Raw genomic sequence first — 7,852 nt, forward strand, 5'->3', positions numbered from 1 at the left:
CATGTGGTCATGGTCTAACCATGAATTACTCAGATTTAATCCTAGCTTTGACTCCTAAGGATTTTTTTTCTATTTATCTGATAAATTAACTAGGATTTTCAATCGTAAGGGAAAATCCAAAATTGCAAAAAATTATTCTTTCCTAGTCATAATAGAATTATAAATAGATCTATTCGAGAATAATGGAATTTTATAAAGATAACTTGTTTTCTAATAATCCATTTGTGAATATGCATATATCATTTTATTGATTTATTCACATAGAAATACCTTAAAATATTATTTCCTCTATTTTGATCCTCAACATTAATATACCATAATTTTTTACATGAAATTATGGTAAAACCTTCTCTTTTAACATTGAAATTAATTTATATATTTTTTAATTAAAGTATGATAAAAATTTCTCTTTTAAATAAATAAAAATATCCATATTTAAAATATGCCAAAAAATCCTCCTTTAATATTTAAAATATTTGTATCTAGAATATTATGGAAATTCCTCTTTTGCATCTTTTTTTTCGCATGAAAAATTAAATATAACAAAAATTTCTCTTTTCTCTATTTAAATAATTATGCATAAATACTATAAAAAATATTTTCATAAATATGACAAAAATCATTCTTTTAGCATAAAAATATCTATGCCTTGAATATGATGGAAATTCCTCTTTTTTATATTTAAATAAATATGTATAAATACTATAAAAGTATTTTTCATAAATAAAGTGATAAGTATTCTTCAACTTCCACCACAATGGTGCTCAAGAGATTGATCTCAAGCTCTAGCAGCACCTTTCTCTCCTTGTGTGGGGAAGATGGCCCCGCATCTTCTACTACAGTGGGCTGTTCAGTTACAGATTGTGCACCCTCTGGAAAGTACTCTGATGTAAGCTGCTCTTCCACACCAGCACTCGTACCTAGTGCCTTCACTTCCTTATCATCCCTCAAGCAATGCAGGCATCTCTACCTCCTCATTCGAATCCTCATCGCGCTGATGAGGAACGCAAACATGGTGAGCCACAAGAGGAACCTAGTTCCTAAATTGCCCTTCCCCCAACCTCTTCACCTCCTGCTGGCTGTCGAAGGTACAATAAGCTCCTGGGGGATGCAGATGTCGATGATGCGTTCAAGGCACTGGATGTAGGGGCGGGCATATTGTTGAATGTACTTAAGCAGCTCAACAGGCACCCATCGATCATTGGGGCAATGGGAAAAGGAGATGGAGTGGGGAGCCAGGTATAATAACTTAAAAACGAAAGAGATTTTGGCATTCTAAAGTCTCATACACTCTTGTAGAGTTTCTTATCCTCTAAAAATTTAATCTTTATCTCAACATCTGATTCATATCACATGAAAGGATAAACTCTTCGCAAGATAGCCCCTAATGAAGGTTATACCTAAAATCTAGTCAAAAACTAGTCTAATATTCTATCTTCTAATTCTTTATCCCACCAAAAGTGTTTATTCTATGAGTCGTGTAGACTAAGGCGATCATGTATAATTAAGAAAGTTAAGAATTACTCATCGTTAAGTGCACCCTATATCGACTCAGATTCTCTAATATATGTACTTTATCGATTTATTTGTTTAATATCAAAAGAATTTAAAGCAAAGTATTAAAAAGAAAGTGTGTGTACTTTCTCGATATATTTGAAGATGTCTTGATTAATTGGGAATCCATGTCTACTCTCCAAAAGTTGTTGAAGAACTATTTGTAGATTTGGCAAGCCTCTTAGATCTGCTATGAGGGCTGCAACCTACAACAGGCATAACTTCACGCACGGTTATAAAGAACTAGTCATGTGGGTACTTAAAATTACCAAAATGTGTGCGGTTTACAACCTAGCACGGGTAGAATCACCAAAATTAGCTGTATATGAAAGTCAACTTCAAACATAGGTCACATTTTACTTTTTTATCAAATTTCAATTTACATGCCTATATACACACTCAAAGGCTACATTTGAGCATATTAACTAATAGAAAACTCAAACTTGAATTTTCACTTAATTTTAACACTTAGAATTTTTTATGCAGGAGACTTGCTAGAATTCATTACTAAAATCTATAGCATCTAAAACTTAAGATTATATTTAATCATAACTTGGTTAATCTTAGAGGTATGTTACATTCTCTCCCCGTTAAGAAATCATCCTCCTTGTTGACGATAAAAAACATCTTATTATCAATCACATTAGACCTTGAGAAATATTTTTTTTCTTATTTAACTATTATACTTGATATAGTACTTGAGAAATGGTATGCTTTTGACTTATCTTATGTCCTTGCTCTTTTGTGTCTATGGTGTGAGAGAATTTTGATAGGAGAGAAAGCTTTATTCTTAGTGCATGTTCCTCTTATGCTTATGTTTAGAGAGGAGTGAGTGTCCTTGTATGAGGAAGAGAGCAACAGCAAGTTCTATTCCCTCAGTAGCTAGAAGAGGAGCTAAGGGTCGCATTTGAGGAAGACCAGGAAGCACTTCTGTGTATTGAGCAAGAGCAGTATCAACAGGCTCCTGACTTCTATGAAGCAGAGGAAATAAGCCATTGTGAAGAGCAGGATAGGCTCTTAGCACAAACACTACATGAGAAACTTGAGAGGCGCCAGCCCCCGTTTCCACCTAAAAAACAAAGAATAAAGATTCGTGTCAAGAGAAAGAAGGAACATGCAAACAGGCAGCAAGAGGTGGAGATGGAAGAGGAGGATCGACGACAAGTAGAGGAGCAAAGGGAGAGGGAAAGACTGGAGCAGGAGGAGCAAAGGGAGAGGGAAAGACTGGAGTAGGAGGTGCAAAGGGAGAGGGAAAGATGGGAACAAAGAATTCAAGAAGCATGCAGATTAAAACAAGAACAAGAAAAGAAGAAGGCAGAAGCAAGTAAAAGAAGACTAAATCTAGATTCAGCCGAGCAAGAAAGGCGAAAAAATTTTAGAAATGATAGACAACCATGGAAAGAGAGGTCGCATCCACCACCACCCCCTATAGCCAACAAGAAGAGAAGATGGAAACCAGGGACCGTGGCTTAGAATGATCAATTTCCTGATGGGTAAAGGATTTTGGGACTATGTGGAAGGAGACAATAAGGAGTCTCGGGAGTTGTCTAAAGAGAATACCACTCCAGCAGACATAAAGGAGTTTAAGGATTGGAATGAGGGTGCAAGGAAAGTCACAGACACAATGATAGGACACACACAAGATTCCAACACTCCAGCAGTTGCATGGTAGAACCTTATGTAGATGTTCCAAATAAATACTAAGGCAAGGAAACTATAGCTAAAACAAGGGTTGCATATAGTGGAAATGAAAAGCATGTCTATTAATGAATCTCCGGGGATTCACTATATGTAAACTCTCTATATCACGTGCGTTCAAGGCCTAGTTTAAAAACCCCTTATTTGTAAATTTTTCATGAATAAAACACACCCTTTTTCTATTCAATCTATAAATACCCCCTTTAAATGGTACCCCTCTGTATGTAAATAAGGTGTAAAAAAGGGATTTTAAAAACCCCTTATGTTGAACCCATGTGCTATGCTTACATATTTATGAGTGACTCCCCCAAATAATGAATATGCTTTAAATATCAAGGGCATTGTTGAATCCCTTAATTCTATCAATGTACTTGTGGAGAATGATGATTTGGTTAGTGTCTGTTTTGAATGGGCTTGGTTAGTGTGTGTTTTGTTGGACAGATGGTTAAGCAGGGTATGCAAGTGAGGTTTAATCCTCAAGGATGTTTTGTGAAAGACTTCAAAAATTAGTGTCGCTTGGTTATAAAGGGTAACACAAATGGCAGGATGTTTATTTCGGATGTGAACATACCTAAAGTAAAGGTAGCCATGTTTGCACGTGGAACAGATGTCATTGCAGATATTGATGTATGGCACAAGTGCATTGGTCATGTGAATGTACAGTGATTGAAGTCTATGCAAGCCCAAAATATTGTTGTAGGTTTGCCAAAGTTTAAGGTTGATGGCATGCATAAAGTATGTGAATCATACGAGCGTAAGCAAGCCAAATATGCTTTCCCACATGAAAATCATGTCAGTGCAAGGCCATTAGATTTTATACATTAAGATGTATGGGGATTGGCCAAGATTGCAAAAATTGTAGGTTGTAGTTATTATGTTACATTCATTAATGAGACCACAATAGGAAAGTGTGGGTTTACTTCAAAAAAGAAAAAAGTGAGGTGTTTTATCACTTTCAGAGATTTAAAGCCTTGGTCAAGAAGGAAAAAGGAATGGAAATAAAATGCTAGAGATCAAATGGTGGAGAAGAATATTTCTCCGATGAGTTCAATGATTTCTTGAGAAAGTAGGAAATCGAGAGAAAGTTTATGTGTACGTACACTCCGCAACATAATGGTATTGCAAAAAGGGAAAATATACACATTGGAGAAGTGGCACGTGTCTTGATGGATGAAAAGAATATGCCACATTATTTTTAGGCAAAAGCAGTAGCAACTACTATGTACATTATGAACAGGACACCTACTATAAGCTGTTCATCGACACCTACTATAAGCTGTTCATCGTAAGCTGTTCATCGTATGACGCCCGAACATAAGTTTACAGTAAGATTGGATGTATCTCACTTGAACGTGTTTCGGTGTATTTCATATGTATATGTCCCTGATAAAGTAAGAACAAATTTGGATCCAAAAGAAAAGAAATGCATCTTTATTGACTACGTTATGGAGAAAAAGGTTATAGATGCTATAACCCTACCACTCGTGAGATGTGAGAAAGCAAAGATGTTGTTTTTGGAGACGAGATGAGTAGTTGGTATGCACTCGCATTGAAGAAAACACAAGATGCAGATGTAAGAACTGTTTATGATGCACCACATGTAGAGAAAGCAAAGATGTTGTTTTTGAGACGAGATGAGTAGTTGGTATGCACTCGCATTGAAGAAAACACAAGATGCAGATGTAAGAACTGTTTATGATGCACCACATGTAGAGAAGTAATCACAGAGATTCTTAGTGGACCTTGAGAGTCCTCTAGCAATAGATCCAAGCTTAGCCCATGTTTAGGCATGCTTCGGTTAGTTGTTGGTACACAAGTATCATGCAAAGGGAAGGAAAAGGTAAATTAACCTTTTTTCCCTGATCTGTACCTGATCTGTCAGCAGCAGCAGGTCACTCATATGTGGTGATGGTTTCTCTAACGGCTTTGAGCAGAGCCTTGATGAGGAGCTTGGCATTCCGTCTATGGTTACTCCTGGTGTAAGGAGAACCAAGACTGTTTTTAGGATAGGTAGTGATCCAGGTGTACGCAGGTCTATGAGGCTTAGGTACCCTATTGAGACAAGTTGAGATATTATGAGTATATATTCCATCAGTATGCCTACATGGTTAAAGAAATAAAAGAAATTGAGCCTAGTTGTTTTGAGCAGGCACTTGGAAATAAGAAATGGGAAGATGCCATAAATGAGGAGATGGCAGCATTGGATGCAAATGCAACATGGGAGTTAGTGCCTTTGCCTAAAGAAAAGAAGGAAATTCGAAGTAAGTGGGTGTATAAAGTCAATAATAATGTTCATGGTTCTACGAGCAGGTGTAAGGCAAGATTGGTTGCCAAGGGCTATGCACAGACTTATGGCATTGACTATGAGGAGACATAAGAATGGAAACCGTGAGAGCTATCATTGGCTATGGATGTAGCAAAGGGTTGGTCTTTGCATCAAATGGATGTTCAAAAATTCCTTCTTGTATGGTGATTTGTAAGAAGAAGTATACTTGATACAACCACTAGGTTTTGAGAGTAATGCACACCCATATTTTGGGTGCAAAGTATGCTAAGCCTTATATGGCTTGAAGCAAGCACCAAGAGCATGGTCAGACAAGATTGGGAAGTATCTTGTTTACCATTGGATTTCAGATATCCAATGCACATTTTTTACTTTATGTGAAAAAGACAAATAGACGGATCATGCTATTAGTCATCTATGTGGATGACTTGATTATCACTCGTGATAATGATGCTGAGATACATGATCTCAGGAGGCTTTTGAAGAAAAATTTTGAGATAAAGGATTTGGGTGAGCTGCGGTATTTCTAGGGCATAGAGATGGTGAGAGCACCTCATAGAATTTTGTTACTATAGAGGTAGTATGGTTAGGCCATGTTGTCCAAGTATGGCATGATAGGCTGTAAGCCTATTTCAGTGCCATTGGAGTAGAACACAAAGCTTTCTACAAATATAAGTGAGCTTTTGGAGGACCCCACTACGTATAGGTGCATAGTGGGTAGCTTGATCTACATGATCATTATACTAGGCTAGACTTGAGCTATGATGTTTAAATTGTGAGACAGTTTATGCAAGCCCCTAGGAAGCCACACTTGGATGTAGCTAGACAGATTCTCATGACCATATTAAAGTCGAGTTTTTTATGGACTTTTCTATGAGGTTAGTATAGAGATACTACTACATGGGTACACAGATGTTGATTTTGGGATGGTAGTGTTAGAGATGAAAGATCTACCAGTGGTTTGATGTTCTCATTTGGGAGTGCTTTTGCGAGTTGGAGTAGTAAGAACCAGCCAACACTTGCCTTATCGAGTACAGAGGTAGATATAGGGATGCTACTATGGCAACTTAGGAGGTATCCTGGTTTTAGAAGCTACTTGGTGATATGGGTGAGCGCGTGGATAGGAAAATTGTCATTTATTAGACTAAGGCTAAAGTGGCAGTGCTAACCAAGGAAAAGGATGCCCTTGTGATTCAAAATCTGCAGCTCCAAGAAGCCCGCCAACAAAGGGAGATAGAAGTAGCCAAGGCCTTGGCTGATCACGAAGAGCAAGTCACAACATTCCAATAACAACTCCGACATAAGGAACCCGATGTGCAACAAAAGAGGATGACCCTTATAGTAAATTAGTGGAAAGGGCAGCCCCCCTCTAGCTGAACTTCCAATTGTTCCTTGGGACCCACTACTCAAACCTTTACCAATGTATATTTATCCAGTACATCCAATTATACTTAACTTTAGATCTTGGTATAGGGTGATCCTGCATTCTCTTTAAAAATTTTAATTCTCTTAAGTCGATGTTTCTTAATTCTCAAAAGTACATAATCTCCAAATTCAAAAGATATTGCTTTATCTTTGCGGTTCGATTTCTTACCATATTGCTCTATAGTAGATTGTCTTACCTCACTCAAAATGCAATTAAAACCTATCGTGAATTAATTAGCAGCTTTGATTTTATGGGAAAGTCTTGTAGCCAGAACAAGCAAAGATTTTTCATATATGATCTCGAAAGATGCTCGACTAGTATAGCTCAATAAGAAGTATCTTTGTAAGCAAACTAGAGAAGATGAATGTAGTTATCCCATGAACTACATAGGCTCTAAGTAGATCCAAGATAGTGCTATTGACAACCATAGTCTATCCATTCATTTCTAGATGGAAAGTAGTGAGAAGTCTAACTTAGTTCCTATGTTGGAGGAAAGAGTGATCCCAAAATTATTGTGGAATCTAGAGTCTCTATCAGAAACAATCACTTTTGGCAAACCGTAATGCATAAAAACTTTCTTGGTAGACATGATTATGGCTTGCTAAAGAAGTCATGTTTTCTGACAAGGTGAAAGAGGCTTGCTTATTGAGACAGTCCACTATAAGCATCGAGTCATGAAAAACGACAACAAAATCATGCAAATGACAACTCAACTTCATTTTTTGGAAAAAAAACCTAAAAATGTACTTTAAAAAAAATTAGAGACAAAAAACACACTTTCATCGCAAACATTTAAAAAAATCACTGCTTTTGTGAAAAAAAAATGCATAAAACATTACTTACATTTTACTCTAAACCCAAAAACGTCCAATTAAAAAAAGAATTATAAA

Source organism: Cibotium barometz, chromosome 44, assembly GCF_041138505.1.
Source record: "Cibotium barometz isolate CiBa-2024 chromosome 44, ASM4113850v1, whole genome shotgun sequence".
NCBI lineage: Eukaryota > Viridiplantae > Streptophyta > Polypodiopsida > Cyatheales > Cibotiaceae > Cibotium > Cibotium barometz.